At 38.0% G+C, this 27779-nt stretch overlaps 1 long non-coding RNA gene across 2 annotated transcripts in view; it reads left to right on the top strand.

Moving 5' to 3' along the window:
- Window positions 1-27779, top strand: part of LOC106505747 — a 616219-nt gene that overhangs the window by 189817 nt on the left and 398623 nt on the right. The window lies entirely within an intron of this gene.

The raw sequence follows: 27779 nt of genomic DNA, 5'->3' as shown, positions 1-27779 counted from the left end.
TTTTTCAAATTAAAAGTAGAATTTAGTAGTTCACGTTGTGGCTCAGTGGTTAACGAATCCGACTAGGAACCATGAGGAGGTTGCAGGTTCGATCCCTGGCCTTGCTCAGTGGGTTAAGGATCCAGTGTTGCCATGAGCTGTGGTGTAGGTCCCAGACGTGGCTTGGATCCCGAGTTGCTGTGGCTTTGGCGTAGGTTGGCGGCTATAGCTCTGATTACACCCCTAGCCTGGGAACCTCCATGTGCCACGGGAGCAGCCTTAGGAAAGGCAAAAAGACAAAAAAAAAAAAAAAAAACAAAACAAAAAAAAAAAAGAATTTAGTACTAAGAACTTGCTTCCTTCAAATTTTCTGCTTACTCACTGAGTGATTTGGAACAGGGAATCTGATGGGCAGTGCATAAAATTCCTTACTTATGAATAGAGTTCCATCCTCTGCTTATCTCTTAAAGGACTTCTGGGTATAAACAGGTTTTCCTAAAGTGTTTTTTTTTTTTTTTTCTTTTCTTTTTTTTAATTTGCTGTGGCTCCAAGTACAGCATATCCTCACAAGTCTTCAAAGTATCAAGCTGTTGGGTTTTGAAAGAAGAATGTCTCTCCCTCACTCACATTTTTTCTTAAATGATAACCTTTTGTAAAGTCCGTGTGTGTGTGTGTGTGTGTGTGTGTGTGTGTGTGTGTAGGGAGAGAAGGTAGAAAATTTTTAGATGGAGGTGGAGACTGTATGTTAGGAGATATTAATAACTGAGGCATACAGTAATCTGATAAAATTCCCATAAAAATGTGGTCAGTGTATTTGATTTAAAAAGTTTCAAAATTCTAATCAGTGACCCTTCTGTTTACTGTATACAATATTTGATTCATCAACATCTAATATAGGATATAGACATTCCATTGTATTATGTTTACTTTACTCTCATGCCTGGGATATTACTTTGTCAATCTTACGTAAGTAATAAGAAAAGTGTTGTGAAGACAGGACATTCCCTGGTGACCATCATTAGAACACTGTGATTTGCTGTCCTTTCCTGTCTCCAATTTAAGATCCATTTACTTTTCTAAGTATGTGGATTAGGGGTTGATGCTAACAGAAGAATCTCCCATCATTGAAGGGGCGGTATGATTTCTGAAGTAAAAAAGTATAGGTTTATATATTTGTTGACAATACCTCTTCCTTCTCACAGGTCTGGAAAAATCCCAGAATCTTTTAAAGAAACTTAAGTGTGACAATGATACTCTAAAAGGAGGTACTTTTTTTGAATTACCTCTTAAGCAGCTCATTTTGATTCTAAACCTCTAATCTGGGCTGACTCGAATGAATGCCATGCTCTCTGTCTCTGCCAGATCCTACGTCATAGCAAGGAAAGTCCTGGGTGCCTTCAATTCTAAGTTGGAATCATGGTTTCCCACCATGATTCTTCTGGTGGTTTTGGTTAATCATTAGTACTGGTGGTGTTGGGAGAGAGTTTGATGGTCTACCGTTTCTCTCTCTCTCTTTTTTTTTCCTGGAGATTACAGTGAGAGTGCTGAGACTTGTGCATAAATCCATACCCTGTTTGATCTAGGCTACAGCCTGACTGTAAAAATCTGGATCTACCCAGGACATTGTTATGCACGTGAATGTGCATTTGTGTCAGTTCAGGTCCTTTACAGCATAAACACTAAGAAGGGATTAGACTTGTAAGAGGTCTATTTATTGGATAAAACACCTGTGAATGGTGAAGATGAAGGATCAGAAGGCAAAAGTCCTCAGGCTTCAGTGCAGGTCTGTGATCCATGCGAAGAAAGAAAGAAGAAGGGACTAGGTAAGAGCCTCAGACCTCAGGACAGTTCTGAGAACGTTCTGGCTTCTCCAGTGGTGAGTCCCCGAGCCAAAGATGCCTGTTAGAAGAATCCTATATTGACAGAAATTGCCTGGTTCACATTACCTCTGTACTTACTCATTGGCTGGGAGCAGCTGGGAAAGGTATGGAGTGAACCAGTGGTAGGTCCAAAGATGTGGACGATGGAGTTTGTAAATCATGTATATTCCCTGCAGCAAGTTCTCCTGAAGGGAGAGTGAGCCCCTCCATGGCCTGACAGTGCTGTGCAGAAATACTTCGGAGAGCCTGAGGTATAGCCTAGAGTTCAGGAAGCAGTTCCCTGTGGGGCTACTGGTCTAGGTTGAACATCTGGCTCTATCGCAAGCTGCTTGTGAATGAGTGAGTATACCTCTTTGACACCATGGCTTTTCTCCTCTAGAAAGTGAAGATGATAATAGTCACAAAGCAGGATTGTGTTGTTGAAATGAGCTTTGGATATGTAAATTCCCACTAGACAGTATTTGTTGCCCTGTCATTCTTCTCTCACTCCTCTCCCATTTTTCAAATCCTCTCTATTTCTTTCTTGTCTGTCTGCCTCCCTATTAGGTGTATCTTTCTTTCCTTGCTTCCTTCCTCCTTTCCTTCCATGGTAAAAGATTGATTTAGGGCAGTTAACTTAGCACAGGGCAAAACTTACTTTAGTCACAATGTATATTCTGTAGTCTTCTTGCAAATGTGTGATCAAGAACTAGCTGATCAGGTTGACAACATTTCCTTGACCTCTAAACATCATCAAAAATTATTTCAACAGAAACAGACTCATGGATATAGAGAACAGCCTTTTGGTTGATAAGGAGGACAGGGGGAAGGAGTGGGATAGACTGGGAGTTTGAGGTTAGTAGATGTGAACTGTTACATTTAGAATGGATAAGCAGTGAGGTCCTGCTTTACAGCACAGGGAACTATATCCACATACATACTCCTGGGATATATACGAGTAACTGAGTCACTTGCTGTACAGCATAAATTGGTACAACATTGTAAATCAACTATACTTTAATAAAAAATGCTAAAAATAAGATTAAAAAGTTGTTTCACATTTTGGATACTTCAGTATGTATAATGTAATCATACAATCTATCATAGATTTGCCCACTATTTTTTTTAAAAAAAGGATTTTTAAAGACCTTTTCCCACATCAATACTTAAAAATTATAAGCTCAAAGAAAATATCTGATAACTTGCTGGGTATTGGTCCTATGAATGCATGAAGCTTCAGCAAATACATTTTTTTTTTTTTGTCTTTTTGTTGTTGTTGCTATTTCTTGGGCCGCTCCTGCGGCATATGGAGGTTCCCAGGCTAGGGGTCTATTCGGAGCTGTAGCCACTGGCCTACGCCAGAGCCACAGCAACGCGGGATCCGAGCCGTGTCTGCAACCTACACCACAGCTCACGGCAATGCCGGATCGTTTAACCCACTGAGCAAGGGCAGGGACCGAACCCGCAACCTCATGGTTCCTAGCCGGATTCGTTAACCACTGCGCCACAACGGGAACTCCAGCAAATACATTTTTGAAGGTGATGATAGTAAGATGGTATTTTATTCCATATTTCAACAATTGCATTGACATTGAACATTTTGAGTCATTTTAAATGGGTGCCATTAACTGAATTTAAAATTCTGTTTTCAAGTATTTTTTCATTGAATAGGTGTTTAAATGTGATTCATTTAAACATCATTGTTTTTCTTTTCTTTGCGTCTGGTTCAGACTTCTCATTCTGAATTTTAGAACCACCTACTGATCCACCCCCACTGTCATTTAAAACATCTTTCCTACCAACTTTATTTGTACTCATCAAAGCAGATCATTTTAGCAAGTGGTGCCTGTTTACACTGAATTATATATTCCATTACTTCTGAAAATCTAACCCCCATCTGCAAATGAGAGATTTTTCCTTCTACCCTGCTTTTGGATTCTATTTAATGCCCATGTTATACAAAGTGCTTATCTAACTTTTAAGGGCTAGTGTGGGTGAAAAAACTGCTTTCCTTTCATCTATTCTATTCTAAGAATTGTTTTTCACCCAGCTGTCCCATTCACTGACAAGAAAAAAAAAACATAAAAGAAGAAATAAAATTTCTATTAACATGTGTCTAGCTTATAAAAGCTTGATATTAAAAGAGAATGAGTAAACGACTCCAGAATAAATACTAAGGAAGAAGGAACATTTTAGCATTTATGCTTCACATTTCTGGAGAGAAATTTAAAGCATTTTTCCACCAAAATTATTTAATATGACCCTTACCACTCTTTATAGTTTGTACATGTCTGTGTGTGTGTGTGTGTGTGTGTGTGTGTGTGTGTGAGTACATATACATCTATGTGTATTGTAACCCAAATTTGTAGTTTATAAAGAAATAAGAGGCCAGAAAAAAAAAAAAAAAAAAAGCCAGAGTTCCTGTCGTGGCTCAATGGTTAGCGAATCCGACTAGGAACCATGAGGTTGCGGGTTCCGTCCCTGGCCTTGCTCAGTGGGTTAAAGGATCCAGCGTTGCCGTGAGCTGTGGTGTAGGTCGCAGACGCGGCTTGGATCCCGCTTTGCTGTGGCTCTGGCGTAGGCCTGTGGCTACGGCTCCGATTCGACCCCTAGCCTGGGAACCTCCATATGCTGAGAGAGCGCTCCAAGAAATGGCCAAAAAAAAAGAAATAAGAGGCCCAAATATGCTCTTTCTTGCTCTCGATGCTGGTATAGTCCTAGTTAGATACACCTTGGAAGCTGAGGTAGATTTTGGGGACCCTTTCTATGTTAGCAAGTATAGAGTTAATTAAGGAAATTGTTCATGTGATACCATCAAGGGTGCCAGAAAGGCTGATCTGTAAATAAGCACACTATAATAAAAAATAATCTCCAACATGTGGTCAGAAAATTCAAGTTTAAACCCAGCTTGCTCATGAGTTAGGTGTTAGGGAACCGACCACCTCATCTCTCTAAGCTTTAGTTCCTCATTGGTGAAATGGTACACCTTCCATTACCCTACCTTATTGGGAAGGAGGAATTATCCCTTTTCTTACAAATCATGGATCTGTAAGTGAAACAGTTGACCACTCAGTCAACACATCAACCATCCAACAGACATTTATAAGGCATCTCTTCTGTGTGTCATTTATAAACCAGGAATAATATGTCTCTCCTCCTCTTGTCTTAACGGGACTCTGAGGACTTCACATGTGTAAAATAATGTTTATACCTTAAATCCTAAACAAAGGTCAAATGTTGTTATGATAAATAATGAAGACACCTCTATTTCCTTGTTCATTCTGACTCCATGTTTAAAGCCGAAGTCTATCTAAACTTTTGCTGAACAACTGGGATCATCAGGCTACAGGTGCTCACAGTCTGCATCTTCTCTCCTCATTCCACTTTGCTTGTATCTGCCAGTCCTGGCTCCTGGCCTCTAGCCTGGCCTTCATGTTTCTGAATGCACTGTGGTGAACTCCTGTTCCTTAATACAGTTATGGGACCATCCCGATTAGCACTCTTCCTCAGCTACCACGTGCACTCATCCTTCAGATACATCCATCTTCTGGACACTTAGGTGCCACTTGGCCCAGACCTTCATGAGCTCTTGGATTCTGCCTTAGCTTCAGTCTCAGTGACAGAGGATCTGAACACTTTCCCCAATACTACCCTGATTGTAAGTCCCTCAATGCTATGTGCCCTCTTTCAAATGCAATGTTATTCAAAAGAAGTGACTCATAAAACCATCATCAGAATTCAACACATAAGCTAGAATCATGCTAGATTATCCATCCAGCACCTTGAAGAAGAGTGGGGAAATAAGACCTGAAGAAAATGTGTTTTTAGAAGGTGGCAGGGAGAGTTGGTGGGAGAAGTTCGGTCAGAAAATGATCTGGCATATGGCAGATATGAGTAGGGATGGGGTAGGGGAACATCTTGAGAGTGATGCAGTGAGAAAGATGGAGGGATATGGGAAAGGAGATGGAAGATAACTGAGAAATGTTAAGTTCCAAAGAGACTTTGTCAAAGAGTCTTATAAACACTCTTACATTGTCGGTAGGAATGTAAATTGGTGCAACGAATGGAAACTGGTACAGAGTTTCCTCAAAAAACTAAAAGTGGAACTACCATATAATCCAGCAATCCCTCTCCTGAGCATCTATTCAGAGAAAACCATAATTTGAAAACATATATGTGTCCCAATCTTCACTGCAGCACTATTTACAATAACCAAGACATGGAAGCAACATAAATATCCATCTATAGAGGAATGGAGCAAGAAGATGTGCATATATACAATGGAATATTAATAAGTCATAAAAATGAAATAATGCCTTATCCATAAAAAATGAAATAGCACTGTTGGCAGCAACATGGATGGACCTAGAAATTATCATACTAAGTCAAGTTAGACAGTTAAAGACGAACATCATATGATATCACTTATATGTGGAATCTAAAAAAAAAGGATACAAATGAACTTAGTTGTAGAACAGAAGCAAACTTCACAGACTCTGAGAAACTTCACAGACTTTGAGAAACTTATGCTTACCTTACAGGTGGTGGGGAGAGATGGACTGGGGGTTTGGGATTGGCATATGTGCACTGAAATATATGGAATGATTGGCCACCGGGGACCTGCTGTATGGCACAGAGAACTCTACCTATTATTCTGTGATAGTCTATGTGGGAAAAGAATCAGAGAGAATAGACACTCTTGTGTTTATGACTGGGTCACTTTGTTATACAGCAGAAATGATCACAGCCTTGTAAATCAACTGTACTTCATTCAAATTTAAAAAAATGAAAAAAAAAAGACCTCTTCCAGCACTTGACTCCTGCCTCTGATATGATATGCCTCTCACTGAGTGATGATTAGCTGTATATGTTTTCATGTTTTTTATTGAATGATAAATTACTTGAAGTCAGGTACAACATCTCAATTGCTCTTTATTCCCAGCATGTGCTAGAGTACCTGGCACGATTTTAGGTACTCAATACTTTCCTAGGAGAAAAAAAACATTAATTTTGCTGATGGCCTCAGAACCCCAATCTTTCCCAGAGAAAACTCATCAAAGATACTAAATTTCTTGATTCAAGGTAAGTTAACTATTTCACTTCTGATACATGGTTTATGATTTTTCACTAAGAATTAGGTGAAAATCAAGTTTCTATCTCATGAACTGAGGGAAGACGTGTGTGAGATAGACCATTCAGAGAGATGGGAGCCATGCTGGGAGGGCATTAAGCTTGTACTTACTTTATAGGGAATGAGGGCGTACAAAAGGATTGTACACAGGGGAGTGAAAATACAAGAAATAAATTTAGAAATATTAGTGTGCCAGCAATATGGAGTCGTGCTAAGTGGTCATGGTGGCCTAAATTAGAGCAGAAAAAAGAAGGAGTATAAAGGAAAGTGAGGCGTGTAAGAAGTGTAATGTGCTTTATCTGTAGAATTGAACATTATTTTAAAGGAGAAACAAGAGAAAGATGAATATTCAAAATGTCCTGAGGGCGGGTGATGATGTCAGTAGCATTAGAGAAATCAATAGTAAGGATGTTTAGGGGAGGGAGTTTTCTTGGTTAGAATAGAAGCAGAATGGTCTCACAACAAAGTAGTGGTTGTGAATTGGACATCCAGTGTTTGAATCCCCATTTTAACCTTGGTAAATTCACGCTTCATGGTCTCAGCTTTTATATGTGTTAGAGAAAAATATGGGTTTTGGACCAAAGGAGCTTTAACATCCCTTCCAGCTCATCACTGCAGGAATTAGGCCTTTGTATTCAGTTGCTCAGTATTGCGCATACTGGAAGGAAGCCCGAGAGGATAGATAGAACTCCTGAGTGGAAGACAAGGCACTGGCAATTGATAGATTTTTGCAATCACAGCAGAAGAGGGTACAGTACCTTGGAGTATGGGCTGTCAACTATAGAATGTGTCTCATACTGAGGTGTCCATGCCTAGAGACTCTTTCTTTATTAGTAGAATTATTCACCATTTTTTTTTTCTTGATTCTGACATGAATCACTGGCGTGACATATAATGATGGGGATACCTGTCCAACTTGGCAATATTGAGAGGGTACAGAGCCTCTGAAGGAGAGATAGATGTAGGGAGCCTGTCAGAACATTGCTGGATACAGTCAGTGCACCCAAACCTCAGAATCAGGAGAACCATGGCAGTGAATGAAAAACGAGAATGTGCTTTGAAAAGGAAGTAGGTGGGAGGACAAGAGAGAACATAAATGAGTTTTAGGGCAGTTTCTTCTGGTGGCTGTCTGGGGAGAGAAGGTAGAGGGCAGAGTGAAATGACTGGAGGGCAGCCTTGCGATCGATTTGGGGGCATCACAACAACGTTTGCTGGGCAGAAAGGATGGTTTATTTATGGAGAGATACTAGAAAAAGGCTGAGCATACTGGCAGGGCTGCAGAGACGCTGCATCAAGGCTTTAGCCCTAGAGAGCGGGACACAGCAGAGGCAATAAATGGAATTCAATCAATTCCAATCTGGTGCTGACGTTTACCTAACTTTCTAGAACAGTCAATCTCTCAATTTTCTGAAATTGTGCTGCAAGTGGGGAAATGGAGGCTTTCCTCTTACCTTCTCTTGGGAGGCGAGTTTCACTATAATTGCTTTTTATTTTCATCACTGAGGAAAATACTTCCTATCTTCCTATCAGTGCCCCAGGCTTTCATGTAGGCTTCTTTTACTTGGAATAAATGGGAGAATAAGCCCTGAGGAGTATAGTTAAGGTTTTGAACTGATTGCATCACAAAATCAAGCAAAGAGTTTCCAGATGCTGCAATGTGCTGCATAAATTCAATAAAAATTGCCATGCACATTAACATTACTGCCTATTGTTATGGGCACGCACAAATTCTATCTTTCATTGCCCATTTTGCTTCAGTTCTTTGACTTAATGATCCCCATCACAGAGAGAAACTCCATTAGCATTTGCAGATGTCAATGTAAATGTGAGAAGGAAAATGCTTTAGGACATGAAATAATCAGGCAAGATCAAGATCCTGGATATCTTGCTGCTTGTAAAAAAAAAAAAATAAGAAAAAAAATCAATTTCCATTGGATGGTTATAAAGTCCCAGAAAAGTACTAACTAAAGATTTAGTTATTTATTATATTTTATTTATCTATCTATTCATTCTTTGCCTCATTCTGTAAAGAATTTGTGGAGGCATGTAACAAATGCAGATGCAATGATGTAATAAAGTAGAAAGGATAAATAGAAAATTAGAAGCATGAAAAATAGGATAATGTAATTATGACAAGAATAATAAGGCTTTGGCTTTGTTCCTTAGCTTCATGATAGCCAGGGACAAATGAGGTGTATGATCACTGATAGAGCTTTTGTTATGGGAAAGCTGCATTTTGATTTAAGGAAAAAACCTTTCCTATCACTGTGTTAATTAAAAAAAACCCCATATGGAACTTCATAAATGATCATTGAGTGATGTGGTGTGTGATGGCCTTAACATTTTGTATACTGATTGCAGTTACAAATATCATATGCATGCTTCTGTCAATGACATTTGATAGAAGCCAAGGGATTACTAATAACTGTAATGTGGCACATAAGCAATTCTCAAGGGGCTTAATTTTGTCAGAATGAATGGCAGAATTTTGGATGTCCAACTTTATTCAGGCATACCAAGTCTGAGGACTGTATAGGGCCCTAAATTAAGAATGAATGTCCAACTTTATTCAGGCATACTAAGTCTGAAGAATGCATAGGACCCTAAATTAAGAATGAAATTCTGGTTCTGGGCAAGATGGAGAAAGTACATGGCATTCTGTCTCTCCAAATGAATGCAGCTATAAAACATGGACAGGATTCATGGAGCAGCTATTTGGAGGCTATAAAAAGTAAATAGCATTGAGAATAATACCAGAATTCAAAATACCACCAAACTAGCAATAAATTTACTATTGAGTTTAAGTATCCCCTGCGGTGAATTTAATGCAGCCAAAACCCTAGAAGTGAGCTTTAGTGCCAACAGAGAAAACTCTAGGAGAAGGCTTCTCCTTCTGGATAAAGAAGCAGTAAAGGGGTTTTCTAAAGCTAGTAAAGAGTGAAGGAACCTCTCCTTCTTACAAATTTATATATTTATCTCCATTTCTCACTCATTTTGTGAGTGTGGCAACAGTAAAGCCAATGTAAACCTGCAGGAGCAAAATACTAAAGGTAGTGCCTTAATCAGTTAGAGTTACAGGGCTGCAGAGATGCTGCATCAGGGCTTCAGCCCTGGAGATTGGGACACAGCAGAGGCAATAAATGGAACTCCATCAATTCCAGTCTGGTGCTGACGTTTATCTAACTTTCTAGAACAGTCAATCTCTCATGGACCGAGTGGCTTAAACTATTAATTTAGGACTGTTGTGGAGGCCAGGATGTCTAAATCGAGGTGTTGACAGATTCCGTGTCTGTTGAGTTTGTAGATGGCTGCCTTCTTGCTGATCTTCATATGGCTGAGAGAGAAAGAGAACTCTAGTCTCTTTCTCAACCTGTGACGACATTAAATTAACTTTGGGGGCACCCTCAACCTTACATAAATCTGATTACCTCCCAAAAATTCCACCTCCTGGGAGCATCACATTAAGGGTTAGAGTTTCAACATATGAATGTTGGTTGGGGAGGAGGGGATAGAAGCATCAGTCCATAACAGGCAGGAAACTATCCAGTCAGAGGAAGTGTGAGCATAATAGGGATGAATTTCCATGGCTTTTTCTCCATTTCTGCTCTTTCATAGCTTGACTCTAGATGTGGGCATGGCTGTAGAGAGTATGAGACAGAGTTGGGTAACTAGAACCTCGGTGTTCTGGCCAGATAACCCAAAAGGAAACAAGATGGGATGAGAAAGTACTGAGGAATTCCTGGTAAGGGAGAACTCTTGTGTACTGTTAGAAGACATGTAGATTGGTGCAGCCCCCATGGAAAACAGTATGAACTTTCCTAAAAAATTAGAAGTTGAACTACCACATGATACAGCAGTTTCACTTTTGGCTATATATCCAAGGGAAATCAGATATCTCAAAGAGAAAGCTGCACTCCCATGCTCGTTGCAGTATTATTCACAATATATTCAAGGAAAGGAAACAGTACAAATGTCTATAGATGGATGGATGGGTAAAGAAAATGTGGTATATATGTGCAACTGAATATTATTCAGCCATAGAAAGATGGAAATTCTGCCTTTGCAACAATGTAAATAGATCTGGAGGTCACTATGCTAAGTGAAGTAAGTCGGACAGAATAAAACATATACTATATGATCTCACTTATATGTGAAATGTAAAAATGTGGAACTCTCAGAAGCATAGAGTAGAATGGTGATTGCCAGAGGCTGAGGACATAGGAAAGATGACATGTGAAATAGTCCCGACTTTTCAGTTATAAGATAAATAAGTTCTGGCAATCTAATGTGCATTGTAGAAACTATAGCTAATAATACTGTATTTTATATTTGGTGTTTTCTAAGAGAATAGACTTTCAGTGTTCTTACCACAAAAAATAACTCTGTGAGGTTATAGAGAAGTTAAATAGCTTGATTATGGTAATCATTTCACAATGTATATGTATATAAAATCATCACACTGTATAACTTAAATACATTTGAATTTGTCTATTATATCTGAATGAAGCTGTAAGATATACAACCAAAATGGTGTGGATACACCTGAACATCCATATGCAAAAGATTGAAACTTGACCCAAACCTCACACTTTAAGTGGAAATTAATTCAAAGTAGATAATAGATGTAAATGTAAAAGGTTAAGGCTATAAGACTTTTAGGAGAAAAATGTAGGAGAAAATATTCATGAGCTGAGATAGTAAAGAGTTCTTAGATTTGACACAAAATGCAGAAAACATAAATAAAAGATGCTAAGTTGGACTTTAAAGAATTTAATTTGTGGAAGATATTATGAAGAGAATGAAGAGACAAGTTATTGTCTGGAAGAGTATTTACAAACCACTTATCTTCCAGTGTACCTATATTCCGAATACGTAAGAACTCTCAAAACTGAACAGTAAGAAAACAAATAATCCAATACAAAAGTAGGCAAAAAAAGAAAAAAAAAAGAACATATGTTTAACAGAAGAAAATATATGGGTGACAAATAAGCACTTAAAGAATGTTCATCATCATTAGCCATCAAGGAAATGCAAATTAAAACCACAATAAGATACCAGTATACGACCTATCAAAATGGCTAAAATAGAAATATCAAATGTTGCTGAGGATGCAGAATGACTGGAAATCCCATACATTGCTGGTAGGGATGCAAAATAGTGCAAACACTCTGGAAAACAATTGGTGGATTAAAAAAAAATCAATTTAAACATATACTTACCATATGATTCAGCCATGCCACTCCTCCTTAGCTTATGATAGCTCATCTTCACACAACAACCTATATGTCAGTATTCATATCTTCTCTAGGCATGGCCACCAAACAAGAAAGGGAGCAACCCAATGCAGTGAGATCAACAAACTGAGATACAACTCTACAGTGGAGAACAGTTTTGTGATAAAAGGAATGGACTATTAACATGCAACAACTTGGCATTTTTCTGAGAGAAAGAAGCCAGTTTCAGGAAGTTATATACTTCAGTTATATAGTTATGTACTATATCATCAGTATGACAGTCTCAAAAAGACAAAGCTGTAGTGATGGGAAAAAACATCAATGTTTCCTGGAAGTTAAAGACTGGGGAGAGTGGGAATACAAAATCATATCACAAGGGAGTTTTCTGAGTTGATGGAACAGTTGTAACTTGCTTGTGGTGATGGTTGAACAAAACTATACATGTGTTAAATTTATAGAACTGTGCACAAAACAAGTCAATTCTAGCACATGTTGAAGAAATAAAATTTAAAATAATGTAAAAATAATTTGTGTCCCCCCTACTAGTGTGGATTTAAATTTCTATTTTAAAATGTATAACAGCCTAAAACTAGTTGTGTTTTATTCTTCTAGCTCCTATGCAACCAAAAAAAAATACATTTGCAAAATATATATAAATTACAAAACAGATAAAGTTCAAAGCACCAATAATTTAATATGATGGATAATGTTTGGCTGAAACATACTCCTCTCCTGATACAAATCCTACCTGACCACTCATTCAATTACAGATTCCTTTGAGTTTGGCATGTGTATATTATTTGGTGATTTGGTTATTTTTCATTTCTATTCTAAACAGAGTGAATCCTTTGTTTATATGGTGAATTATGAAGTCATTTGACTTTCACTTGGCAAATTGCATCACTGATTTGTTTCCTATTTGCCTGAGGCAATTGAAGTAGCATTTCTTCACACTGATATGATTGTCAACACAAATGCAACTGTGGATAGTGAAATCACAAGGCTGAAAGTGCCTGGTTCAAAGATGACCTTCAGATGATCTAGAATATATGCATGTATCTGTGTACATGAGTGTGTGTTTGTATATAAACGTTACTGAGCAAATTGGAAACATTAGATTAAAATGTTTTTGTGTAGAACTCATCATCACTGACAATATTTTGATATTCAGATATTTGGAGAAACACTCATTTGAAGGCTTTGAGTCATTTGAGTAAAGAAGGGTGATAGTCACCTTCTACATTATTGAGTTTTAAAGCAATAATTATCTGTTTAATATTTAGGAAGCTACAACCTAAGTACTCCTTGAAGTAGAGGTGTTCAGCTCTGGGATGTTTCTATGCCATCTGCCATCAACTTTTCTTAGTCTCTCCTTTACCTTTTATTCTTAATATCGCCATACCATTCTGGTTTGCTATTCCAAGCTGGATTATTCCCTGGTCAGGCCTTTGTAGAGAAATTATTTTGTCTTATCTTCATCCATCTCTTTTTTTTGTTTTATTCTGCAAAGATTTTTCTGGAGTGTCTATAAATAGATTCAGTTTTGTCTTTTGTGTCTGCTGCTTTTGCACCATATAATGTTTTTGAAATTGATTGTTTTTTGCATGTTTCAGTAATTTATTACTTTTTTTTCTTTGTTAGGGCTGCCCCCATGGCATACGGAAATTCCACTCAGGCTAGGGGTTGAATGGGAGCTGCAGCTGCTGGCCTACGCCACAGCCACAGCAATGCCAGATTCGAGCCACATCTGTGACCTGTACCACAGCTTATGGCAATGCTGGATCATTAACCCACTGAATGCGGCCAGGGATCGAATCCATGTCCTCATGGTTACTAGTTGGGTTCTTTACCAGTTAGCCACAATAGGAACTCCAGTAATTTATTACTTTTTATTGCTTAACATTATTCCACTTAATGATGATGCCATAATTTGTTTACTTAATCAACTTTGGTTTGTTTACAGTTTTTTTGACTCTTTTGTATAATGCTATTTTGAACATTTGTGTATGTTTATTTGTGTAAACATATGTTTTCATTTTTCTTGAGTAAACACCCAGAAGTGTATTTTTTTGCATTATAAAGTAAGTGGTTTAGCTTCATTAGGTGCAGCCAGATGCATTTCCAAAGTGGAATATTATTTTGCATTCCCATCAGTGATGTTTGCGCATTCCAGTTGCTCCATATCCTTGCCAAAACTAGATATTTTTGGGCTTATCATTTTAGTCATGTGGGTATATGTATTGGCATTTAATTTTGGCCTTAATTTGCACTTTCTTAAATGCAATGATTTGTGAATTGTGTGTTCGATTCTGACATTTTTTAAATGGAAAGTTTATCATGTGATTATTGAATCATAAAAGATCTTTGTATTCTGGATATAAGTTCTTCTTCAGATATATGTATCATCTATGATTTTTCCAAATCTATGACTTTCCTTTTCATTCTCTTAACAGCATCCTTTGTAGAGTATAAGTTTATATTTTCAGAGTTCAGTTTATGATTATCTTCCTTTATCATTTGTGCTTTTTATTTTCCAGCTAAAAAAATTGTTGCCTACTACAACCATATGAAGATTTTTTCTTCTATTTTTTTCTTCCTAGAAGTTTAAAAGTTTCAGGTTTTGAGTAATACTAGTCAGATATATTTGTAGGATGCCCTTCTATTGGAATTTGATATATTTTTTTACAATTTGGCTGGAGTTTGGGTTTCTGGGGAGATCACTGAGGGTAAAGTGCATTTTCATCACATTATATCAAGGTTGCATATGTGCTATCAAAAAGATTTATCAATATTAATGTTTACCTTGATCACCCCTTTTTTTCTCTTCCCACTCTGTACTCTTTGGGAAAAAAGTCACTATGGGTAGCCTGAACCTAAGGAGATAGGAGTTATTCCTATCCTCTAAGAGGGGTATCTACATTATTTATTTTGATTTTTTTCCAAGTGGAATGTTTGTATCTTCTCCATTATTTATTTTAAATAAAATAAATAATGGAGAAGATTATTATTTATTATTATTATTATTTATTTATTAATTATTATTTATTTTAAATCATTTATTTATAATCAATATGGATTCATGAATATTTATTTTATATATTGGGTCATAATTCAATACTACTTTATTTTGATGTTCAAACATTCAAACTTTGGCCATTGGGAGCTCTTTCAGTTGGCTTCTGATCCACTTTGGTATAATTTCATTGTGTGTGTGTGTGTGTGTGTGTGTGTGTGTGTGTGTTTAAACACTTACTCATTTTATGGCACTGCAAGATGCTATGTGCTCATCTTTTAGAATTCTTGCCTCAGTCCTAAAATCAGTCATTTCTCTAAGGAGCCCTGGTCCTGTTTCATGGAGAACATCAGAGTATCAGAAATTAAGATCTGGGTGTTAGATGTGCTTATTTCTACAATAGTTTTAGTTCTTTTAGGCCCCCTTAGATGACAGAAAAGCAAAAAAAAATTTGTGTGTATACTAGCCAGTTGATCTATATGTGTCTATAAATATTTCTATAGGTATTATCTGGATCTATGTTAAGTTAACCACGTGGGTTAATTTAATACCACATAGATAATTCCAGCCTGTTTCCCTTGCTTGTCTGCAACCCACTCCAACAGAGGGAACAGGGCTGTTTTAAAATATTTGTCTTTATTAATGTGGATCCTGAAGGCACACATGAAGTTTTCAGAGCAGAGCATATTGTTATTTGCTGTAAATAGCAATCACCTCCAAGGTTCCTCTGTGCACCATTTCTTATTCCTGCAGCCAGCATGATGAGAGCTAGATGGATAGACCTACACACAGAATCTGTACTGCAGGTGAAGAACCCCTCCCCCACCCCCACCCCATTGAATATGGGTGCTTACCTACATTCTGTCTCTCTCTCTTCCTGAAATGAAGCAGTAAACAAGATTTGTCCAGAAGGACTCTTGAGTTCTTCCCTTGGAATGTAAATAAATCTCTCTAAGGGAAAGTTAACTATTGTTTCCATCTTTACAATCAAGGATGTCTCCCTGGTCCCAGATCTTGGTTTCTCTTGAAGTGTAAACACAAAACTCTGAGAGGTAAATCACTCTGGAGTTTTCTCTAGCTAATCAATCATAAATTGCCTTCCAGTGTTTGGCTTTGGCCCAGGTTTCAAGTTCAACCAAATCTTCACGGACACCCCTAACTCTGCTGAAAAATAAAAATATTTTTGTCTATAGCTTCACTTACAGATGAGGAAAGTGAAGCCCAGACAGATTGGAACTTGCAAAAGTTATGGGTGCTAAAGGTGGGATGTAAACTGAAATTTACCTGAGTTCAAAGCCCATGTTTTTTCAATCAGTGGATTAGTTCCAGAAAGGACCTCCTTGTCATTTATGTCACATGTTTTAAGAACATACTTAATTTAGTCCTTTGACCTTGCTCTGTTCATATTCCTTTCTTCATCTGCCCGTCTCATATTTCGTCCTTAGTTAGCTCTTGTAGTTTTGTTTTTCAGTATTTGTTCAGTAGTTTATTGGCATTTTTTAGTATTTTGGTGGATCTATTAAAGTATTTTTCTTTTTTCATTTTTTAATTACTCAATGAATTTATTACATTTATAATTGTACAGTGATCATCACAATCCAATTTTATAGGATTTCCATCCCACAATCCCAGTGCATCACATACTTTGCTTTCTAGAACTCGACAAGGTATAGAATGTCTTCTCAAGTTCTTAGAGAACTTAGGAAAAATTAGGTAATACTAGAATGGTGCTCTGATAAGCAAAATCATCATTGCTGTTTTTAAGAGTGGATTCCTAGTTTAACTTAAAGAGATACCTCTCTTCAGTTTTAAACATACCAGCAATTTCCCGTATCTTTCTTCCTCAGTACTCCAGTGCATTTTGTGCTTATTCTAACTTCATATATTGTTATTCCCATTTCCCTGAATGGTTTGTACTAATGCAATAGTAATGCTTAAGGTCAGGGTGTGAGCTGTAAATAGTGATTCAGAAGAGTGTTAAAAACCCCAGTGATATTTCCAGGTAATGAGGTACAACATCGACTCTATAATTGACGTTTTTACTGGTTCATACCATTCAATCCTACTGCCATAGAGAGGGCTCAGGAAAACTTGGCAGTATCATGAGGTTTTTCACATTACTTTAGAGGGTTCTGTGCATTTCAATTATGGACTTGTATTCAGAACGACTATTTAATTCCTGACAATTGCTTGGGCTTGACAATTCCTGATTTCGCTGTTATCTATTTTCCTGTGCTTTCAAGAATGGGATGATAATGCAGACTCCTTTCACAGAATATAAAAAGGGCTCTGGACAGTTCTTGTAAATATTCACCTGCAAGCTTAATTTCCTTCCATTGTGGCTTTGGAATAAAAGCCCAAGAGAAAACAGCTCACTAGCACTGGTTTATCTAGTTCCTGGAGCGTGTTTTGTCACAGGACACGAATATAGATCATTAATTGGGGGTATTTCCCTTCCTGCAGGTGAGAATAGCTAACAGGCTATGGGGGAACAGAAGTCTTTCTAAGTAGTATAGTCAGGGCTCCCTGAGGTGATGTGGCCCTCTGCTTAGCTGTAGTGGACATGGTGCCTGTAGTTAACACACTTTTGCTCTTTGGAGATCAGACATTTAGAGAGCTGCATGAAGCCTTTACTCCAAGCAATCTGCAGTCATTGTTGAACAAGGCATGATGGTGTGACTGCTTCTGCTGCTATTTCTAGGAGCTGCCACGCTGCTGGGCATCTGCCTGTTGTGCAGTCAGTAGGGCACCCCCAAGCCTATTTTGATAGGAAATGCTTTCTTGGTCATTCATTCATTCTTCTGCTTGCTTTCTACTAAATGTCTGACTACACTTCATGGCCAACTAAATGAAGGCTGCCAAAGGTAACTGTTAATTTCTGATACATTTCCATCTATTTAACCATTGCCACTTTATTTGAAAATCTCACACTTGTTGAAGGCATACAAAATATATGAGTGGCCTTCCCAATTTGAGATTATACCTAGAGATAATATAAATGGTTCTTTTCACATAAAATAAAGCTACTATAACTTTAAATATATCCTTTGTACAGAAAAGGTTTTTCTTGACTGACAAAACTCTATCCTTTCTCTCTGCAAGTGAAGCACATGGCAGAATGAAGATTATTTAGGAATTTAAGAAGGGTTCACTTTTTCCACAAGTCAATAATAACTCAATTTTAATTTATCCTAACAGCTTGGAAGGGCTCTGTCAGTATATTCTTTTGGTTAGTGGAAGGATAAAACTTTCTTCCTTATTTGATCATCCATCCATTCATCCATCCATCCACAAATTCTAAATGATGATGCACTAGGCAAGAGCTCTGCCTGTCTTAGTCTACAGAAAAGATAAAAAACACAGTTTTGCATTGAATTATACCTCAGTGTTCATGTAATAAATGGATGAGTGAATGAATAACTCTTTTTCCTTCTGGCAATAGGCAGGTTGAATATTGGGAGAGGATAAATGTTGGATATTCTTTTAGCGTAAGCAGATCAGAGCTTTTACATGGAGTGATAGCAATTTCTGTATTATATCTCCATCTGAGTTTATCTATCAGAAATAATGATAATATTAAACACAGCAATTTTAAGTGGTAAAAACAGTCTTACAAGACAGAGGCCTGTACAACTAAACAATTTTTTTTTCAGAATTGCAAACTCTTACATTTGGCAAGCTGAATCTGCCACTTGCCTGTCTACTGTACACTTCAAATTCTTACTTAGGATATAGTACAAAAAGCAAAGCACTGTTCATAGTCTTTGTGATTTTTATATTCTGATTTTGTTATACTCTGATGAGGAGGAGAAAAATGGTGTTTTTCAATTGTCCAAAGAGTTTATCTTTTAGCAGGCAAGTTGACTATGTACAATCCAATTCTCAAGTATCTTTTGGCAATATTTTATGGACAAGGCACTCTGCTGTGTCTCTGGGGAATACAAAAAATGGATAAGATAAGAAAAACAAGCAGGGGGAATAATAATGTGTACTCATAATACAGTACTATGTAATAAGTACTTTGAGTGAAGGGACAAACAATACCTGTTGTCATACAGTGGAAAGGGGATATATTTTGGGGGCTTATCAGAGAATGATTTGTGAAAGAAGAACTATTGGCTTTGAAATAAATTCTTTAGGGTTTATTCAGTTACAATTAAAGTGGAGGCAATTCAAGGCAAGGTAAACTTTATCATCAAAGGTCATTTGTTCCTTTATTAATAAAATATTTATTGAGTACTTTCAGTGCATAGTTATAGTCTACAAGTAACTTGCAGTCTAGCTGAGAAGAGAGACACCTAATGAATACAATGGATTGTGATAAATTTGGTAAAAGTGGGATGTACTGAGTATACTGGGAGCACAGAGAAAGGAGCAATTTATTCTGACTAGAAGAGGAAGGAGATTACTTTTGACTGGGGCCTTGGGAAATAAGTAGGGATTTTATGGTGGAGGAGAGAGAGAGGATGGCATTTTAGTTTCAAAGGCAAATTGTCCAAGCCAGGGTTTCTCACACTATGATTCTTGAATCTCCCCTATCAGAATCAACTGGTATGCTTATAATGTACACAGATTTCTGGCCCCTCCCCAGATGGAAGGAATTTCCAAACTCTCTGAATGGAACCCAGAATTTACCTTCTAATCCTATGTCTGAGCTTGATGAAGGTTGAAAATCACTGATCCAAGGATGAAATTTTGTGACCCTTTTGGGGAAAGAAGCATTGTTTGGCATAGCTCAAGCTTAAAGTGTGTATGAGAGGGAATGGCAGAGTGGGAGGGAGGGAAAAGGTATTTTGGGCCACAGACAGTGCATGGCTTATTTGCAGTGTAGCAGGTGCTGTGAGATGTAAAACTAGGAGAATTGTTGGTTCTAAACCACAGAGAAACTTGAATAACACATCAACTTTTTTCCTCGGATAACAGGGAGCCACTGAAATTTTTGAAGTAGGTGAGTAAAGTGTAGAAGCCATCACCCACATGAAAACCCAAAGTTTCCAGTGTTATGACCATGCCTTTCACACAGTGTATAACTAACTCACAGCTGTTAAATAGATGGCTTTTTTTTTTCTCCTCAGAGATATGAATAAGGTTTTAGAGACTTTTTAAAGAGAATCCAAATTCCATGCCTTTTATTGGTCAGTTGTTCTTTTGAATGTTGCTGATAAAACGTATTGTAGATCCTCTTTGTAGTGTGGATTTAGTTATTGTACTTTTGACTATTTACAACACAGCCTGAATATGCATAAGTTGTTTTCATTTGTAAATTTAATGAGGTACTTTTCAATTGCTTGGGCCATTAGATAGAGATGGTGGACAGGGTGACCTGTCTATAAGTCTGCAGAGGGACCCACCTGGCGGCATCCCAAGAGATCCTGTGAGCTGACTCTCCACCCCTTGTTGTATGGGAGGCAGTCTCTGCCATACTGGCAGTCTCAGATTTGGGGACTTCAGCTGGTTATAAGTTTGAGGTAGGGAAGATAAATAATCCTTGAAATGTCCTACACACATTGTCTTCCTCCATGAACTGTGTGTCATCTCCCTCTTGAAGGTAATTAAAAATGTAGCCTAGTGGGCCCTCCTTGGTTTCTGATTGTCTGAAGTCATTATCACTGTGTTCCAACCCTGGCCCCCACATTCCTATTTAGAGAACATCCCATACTTTTGGCAGAAAGGGCCTGTTTTACACTTTAAATTTGCCAAGGAGTGATGCTGCCTTGAGGTTCAGGGGCAGTGGTAGTTCAGTGGCCTGAATACTGGGGTGTCCATCCTGGACTTTATGCATTTAGGACAGCTGTGCATCTTTCCACATCTCAACTGCATGAGGCTTAATCTCTGCACAAACTAAAGAGCAATGGGGATTCTGGAGAATTTTTAAGTCTGTGTTGGGGGCTGAGAAACATCATAAACAAAGGACTCTCTCAGCACATCTCAAGTCTTCAGAGTATGCCTTGGGCCACTTATATAAATTTTTTTATACTCTACTCTCTGTCTCATTCTCCTCCTCTAAAAGAAAAAAGAAGGTGGAGGAGGGGAGTGATAAGTGTCCACCAGCTTTCTTTTTTTTCTTCTTTTCTCTCTTATTCAAGTTTTATTGAAGTATAGTTGATTTACAATGTTTTACAATGTTGCAATAATTTCTGCTTTACAACAAAGTGACCCAGTCTCTCTCTCTCTCTCACACACATACATACAAACACACACATATCCATTCTCTTTCAGATTCTTTTCCCACATAGATTATCACAGAATACTGGGTAGACTATTATCATAGAATAATGGGTAGAATTCTCTGTGCTATACAGCAGGTCCCCCGTGGCCAGTCATTCCATATACCTCAGTGTGCATATGCCAATCCCAAAGCCCCAGTCCATCCCTCCCACCCAACCTGTCCCCTTTGGTAACCATAAGTTTTTCAAAGTCTGTGAAGTTTGTTTCTGTTCTGCTACTAAGTTAATTTGTATCCTTTTTAAAGATTCTACATGTAAGTGATATCCTACAATGTTTGTCTTTCACTGTCTAACTTGACTTAGTATGATAATTTCTAGGTCCATCCATGTTGCTGCAACTGGCATTATTTCATTCCTTTTAATGTGAACACTAACTTACATGCAGCACAGCTGATGGACAGTTCTCATGCTTTTCTTTGACGAGTTGACATATACCTGTGTTGACATGCCACACAGTGCCTGTTTACCAAAGAGAAGTGGGTACCTCTACAGGTCTAATGTGGCATGATACTCTCTGAACACCCTTTATGGAAAACCTTCCTTTCTAATGAAGGTTGACTTCAAAAGACACAAAGAATGTACATAACCTTGGTTTTCCTGTCATGGCTCACCCGAAAGGAATCTGATTAGTATGCATGAGGACGCAGGTTTGATCCTAGGCCTCACTCAGTGGGTTAAGGATCTGGCATTACCATGAGATATGGTAGAGGTCTAAGATGCAGCTCGGATCTCATGTTGCTATGGCTGTGTCATAGGCCAGTGGCTACAGCTCCGATTTGACCCCAGCCTGGGAACCTCCATATGCAGAGGGTATGGCCCTAAAAAGACAAAAAAAAAAGTACATAACCTCCAAACCTCCAAGCACACCTCAGGGAATCACTGGGGAAGGCTGCCTAGGGTTTACCAGAAGGTGTGGGGTGGGGTGATGTTAAAATTTTCCAGGATAATCCATATGGGTAATTGATCTTTAACTATAATTACAAACTTCTGTCCTTCGTTATGGTCCCTGGTATGGCCATAAGAAGGGCAGGTCAACCAGTAGCTCTCTGTGAATGTGGAAAGTTGGGCTTATATGATGGGCTTCCCTGCCTTTGAACAAAGGTCGTGGGGAGGAGCTGGCAGGGGCTGCCACAGGAGCATCTTACACCCAAACAAGTAGGGAGTCAAGGAGCTGCCCGCCCTCTGGAGGCCATGCAGGCCCAAATGATGGTCATTTCAGGAGTAACTGGAGTTGTGCAGAGAGTCCTTTTATGAATATTCCAAACTACCTGTGACCCTTGACATCTTTGTAGTATTCTAGAAGGAGCAGGGAAGTGATGAAGCTATGGTAATGACTCTATCATCACATTTCTTCTCTGCTTTGCAGTTTGAAGATTAGAGATTAAGTTTGATTTAGTAACTTAAAGGAACAGGGCCTTTTTTACACCTAGACATGTGGAATGAATACACACTACAAATGTAAATAGTAATGATAGTGATTGACAAAGAACATTCACATGTTACAACAGTGATTCATAGAGATCTAAGAGGGCATCAGTCCTGTCCTAAGGTTGAGGGAAGAGAGGTAATAAGGTCACACAGGTAATAAGTATAGGTGAAGCCTGGGATCTGTGATGTCTGACTCAAGATCTTATCACATGGGGCTGATGCTAATATAACACATGGTAAAATACAGTGCTTTTTATTTACTTATTTATTTATTTTTTTCTGGTTTAAAATTCTATTATTTTATTACTTAATGAATTTATTATATTTATAGTTGTACAATGATCATCACAATCCAGTTTTATAGGATTTCCATCCCACAACACCAGCACATCCCCTGACCCCATAAACTGTCTCCTTTGGAAACCATACATTTTTTTCGAAGTCTGTGAGTCATTATCTGTTCTGCAAAGAAGTTCATTGTGTCCTTTTTTCAGATTCCACACGTCAGTGAAAGCATTTGATGTTGGTGTCTCACTGTCTGACTGACTTCATTTAGTATGATCATTTCTAGGTCCATCCATGTTGCTAAAAATGCCGGTATATTGTTCCTTTTATTGGCTGAGTAATATTCCATTGTGTATATGTACCACATCTTCTTGATCCACTCCTCTGTCAATGGACATTTAGGTTGTTTCCATGTTTTGACTATTGTAAATAGTGCTGCAATGAACTTTGGAAATCATGGTTTTCTTTGGGTAGATGACCAGGAGTGGGATTGTTGGATCAAGTGGTAGTTCTATTTTTAATTTTCTGAGGCATCTCCATACCTTTTTCCACAGTGGTTGCACCAACTTACAATCCCACCAACAGTGTACTAGGGTTCCTTTTTCTCCACACCCTCTCCAGCACTTACTGTTTGTAGACATTTTGAGGATGGCCATTCTGGCTGGTGTAAGGTGGTACCTCATAGTGGTTTTAATTTGTATTTCTCTAATAATGAGTGACGCTGAACATCTTTTCATGTGTTTTTGGGCCATCCATATGTCTTCTTTGGAGAACTGTCTGTTTAGATCTTCTGCCCATTTTTCAATGTTTTTTTTTTTTTTTTTTGGTATTGAGCTACAGAAGGTGAGAAGGTGTTTATACATTTTGGAGATTAATTCCTTGTCAGTCGATTCATTGGCAAAGATTTTCTCCCATTCTGTGGGTTGTCTTTTCATTTTGTTTAGGGTTTCCTTTGCTGTGCAGAAACTTTTAAGTTTAATGAAGTCCCATTTATTTATTTTTGTTTGTATTATCATTACTCTAGGAGGTGGACATGAGAAGATATTGCTGTCGTATATTATGTCAGAGAGTGTTTGGCCTATGTTTTCCTCTAAGAGTTTTATAGTATCTGGTCATATATCTAGGTCCTTAATCCATTTTGAGTTTATTTTTGTGTATGGTATTAGGGAGTGTTCTAATTTCATTCTTTTCCATGTGGCTGTCCAGTTTGCGCAGTACCACTTATTGAACAGGCCAAACACTCTCCAACATAAACCACAGCAATATCTTCTCAGGCCCACCCTAGAGTAATGACAATAAAAACAAAAATAGACAAATGGGACTTAATTAAACTTGAAAGTTTCATCACACCACAAGAGGAGAGAACAAGAGAAGAAGGGAAGAAAAAAGAGCAACAAAAAGAAATCCAAAGCAATTAATAAAATGACAATAATAATATACATATCGATAATTACTTAAAATGTTAATGGAATAAATGCCCCAACCTGAAGACACAGACTGGCTGAATGGATACAAAAACAAGACCCATATATATGCTATCTTTAAGAGACCCATTTCACTTCTAGGGACACATACATATTGAAAGTGAGAGGATGGAAGAAATATTCCATGCAAACGGGAATAAAAGAAAGCTGGAATAGCAATACTCCTATCAGACAACATAGAGTTTAAAATGAAGACTATTTTAAGGAACAAGGAAGGTCACTACCTAATGATCAAAAGATCACTCCAAGAAGAAGATATAACAATTTTAAATGTCTATGCACCCAACATAGTTTCACCACAATAGATAAGGCAACTGCTAACAACCTTAAAAAGACAAATTGACAATAACACAATCATAGTGGGGGACTTTAACACCCCACTTACAGCAATGGACAGATCATCCATACAGAAAATCAATAAGGAAACACAGGCCCTGAATGATGCATTAGACCAGATGGACTTAATAGATATTTATAGGACATTCCATCCAAAAGCAACAGAATACACATTCTCCTCAAGTGCACATAGAGCATTCTCTAAACTTGATCACATCCTGGGCTACAAATCCAACCTCCATAACTTTAAGAAAATTGAAATTATACCAAGCATCTTCTCTGACCACAACACTGTACAACTGGAAATCAACAACAAGAACAAAACTGCAAAAAACACAAACACGTGGATACTAAACAACATGCTACTAAACAACCAATGGATCACTGAAGAAATCAAAGAGGAAATTAAAAAATACCTAGCAGCAAATGACAACAAAGATATGACACTCCAAAACCTATGGGATGCAGAAAAAGCCATTCTAAGACGAAAATTTATAGCAATACAAGCCCACCTCAGGAAATAAGAAAAAGCTCAAATAAATAAGCTAACTTTACATCTAAAGCAGCTCGATAGAGAAGAACAGATAAGTCCTAAAGTTAGTAGAAGGAACGAAATCATAGAGATTAGAGCAGAAATCAATAAAATAGAAACAAAGAAAACCATAGAAAAGATCAATGAAACAAAAAGGTGGTTCTTTGAAAAGATCAACAAAATTGATAAACCCTCAGCCAGACTTAGCAAGAAAAAAAGAGAGAGGACTCAATCAATAAAATTAGAAATGAAAAAGGAGAAGTAACAACGGACATCACAGAAATACAAAGGATCATGAGACTACTATATGCAACTATATGCCAATAAAACAGAAAACCTAGAAAAAATGGACAAATTCTTAGGAAAGTACAATCTTCCAAGACTAAACCAAGATGAAATAGAAAAGATGAATGGACCAACCACAAGTACTTAAATTGAAACTGTGATTAAAAAACTTCCAACAAACAAAAGTCCAGGACCAGATGGCTTCACAGGCAAATTCTCTCAAACATTTAGAGAAGAGCTAACACCTATCCTTCTGAAACTATTCCAAAAGGGGTGCTCCTAAATTCATTCTATGAGGCCACCATCACCCTGATACCAAAACCAGACAAAGATACTACAAAAAAAGTGCCTTTTAAAAGTAACAAAGAAAATAGTTTTTGTGTTAGTAGCTTCTGTGGCTTAGTTGAGTCATTACCCCTCAGGGACATTTCACATGGTCTCTAAAAGATAGTTGTGATCTGAGAATGTTAGATTTGAAGGAATCATGGGGGTCATCCTGCCTGTTTCTTAAGTTAGAGCTGAGGAAAGTGGAGCCAGGAGATGACGTGACTTGATGAAGGCTGAAGGCTGGTTCAAGATGGAAGTGGTGAAGTGTCCCGCCATTGGTGAGGTGGCACAAGACACACTGCAAGACATAAAAACAAATAACAATACCTCCAAGTGGTCTATGAGAAAGTATGAGTCTGTGGTCCTCCTCAGTAACCAGAAAACTTTACAGTAAGAGATTTCATTCTAGAGGCTAATGATTATTTGTAAAACAGACAGCCACATAGCTACATACTTTGCTAATAATAATGGCTGTGACATGAGGCTGCCTTAAAGAGGAAGTGGGTCTCTTTAGATCATTAGGCTGAGCTGGAGAATTCTTATGTACAGTAAAATAAGATATTGATTTGATTCTATCCTAACATGGGCCATACCATGTCCCTTCAGAGAAAAGAACACTAAACTAAGAGATAAAAGATCTGGGGTCAGATTCTGGTTGTGTCACACCTCTGTGACTTTAGACAAGTAGTTTGCCACCTGGTGCCCCCCTGTTATCTGAAAAGTGGGAACAATGCCACAGTGGCCATGCCCACCTTCCAAGGTCATCATAAAGGGTAGTTACTATTTTATATATTACAGTGCATAGGGAAGGACTTTGTGAACTCTAGTTTCAATAGGTGATAATTCAGAAATTCTGTAACATTATTAGGGTGAATAGAAAAGAAAGAAACTGACTGACAAAGATCAACTATGGATTTCTCTTCCATATTCAAGGCTTTGTGTTCAATTTTACAGAAAGAATTTGAGGATCAGATTACTCAGCTGGCTGCATGGCCACTTGGTAAGAAAAAGAATCAAGATTTGAATCCAATTTACTCTGAGGCCTAGATCCCTGCTCTTGAGCAGATGACTGTCTCATCTCTCAGAACAACCCAACATCTCATTCACAATTGACAGGCTTGTGGCTGTATTCTGCTACAAGAAGGAGAGCACACTGGTGAGTGGCTGACATGGTGGCCTAGGCAGAGAAGCTGGATTGCAGCTGCAGTGCCTGGGCCCAGTCAGGTCCTTGTTCTGGATGTTTTGACTTGGCATTGCAGATTGCACTTGTGATTTTCCATTGTTTTATCACAGAAACATGGTGATTAAAAACCTCCCTTTTATAGGCCCTGGGAAATACATCGAAGGGCAGGGTTTACAAAGACACCCCACTTGATCTGCTGCTGCAGCCTTATGAGGGCTCTGGCCCTGCAGACAGCACTTGTTTTAATGGCCCAAAGGAAAGTATCTTTTAAGATCAAATGTGATACCTGCAAGGAGATCTGGTTTCTTAGTCCCATGGGTAGGAAAAATATCTTCTACATTTGGATTTAAAATTTGAGAATTGTTTGCCTTTTTAGACCTGGGGAAAAGAAATAGATTTGTATTGCCTGGAGATAAAATTGCATACCTCTGAGTTAACTTACTGTGTTGTGGAGAGTGGGGCTGCCTTGCGATGTG

This window comes from Sus scrofa, chromosome 13, assembly GCF_000003025.6.
Source record: "Sus scrofa isolate TJ Tabasco breed Duroc chromosome 13, Sscrofa11.1, whole genome shotgun sequence".
NCBI lineage: Eukaryota > Metazoa > Chordata > Mammalia > Artiodactyla > Suidae > Sus > Sus scrofa.
The sequence above is the reverse complement of the archived record's forward strand: the minus strand, read 5'-3'. Positions and strand labels throughout refer to the sequence as shown.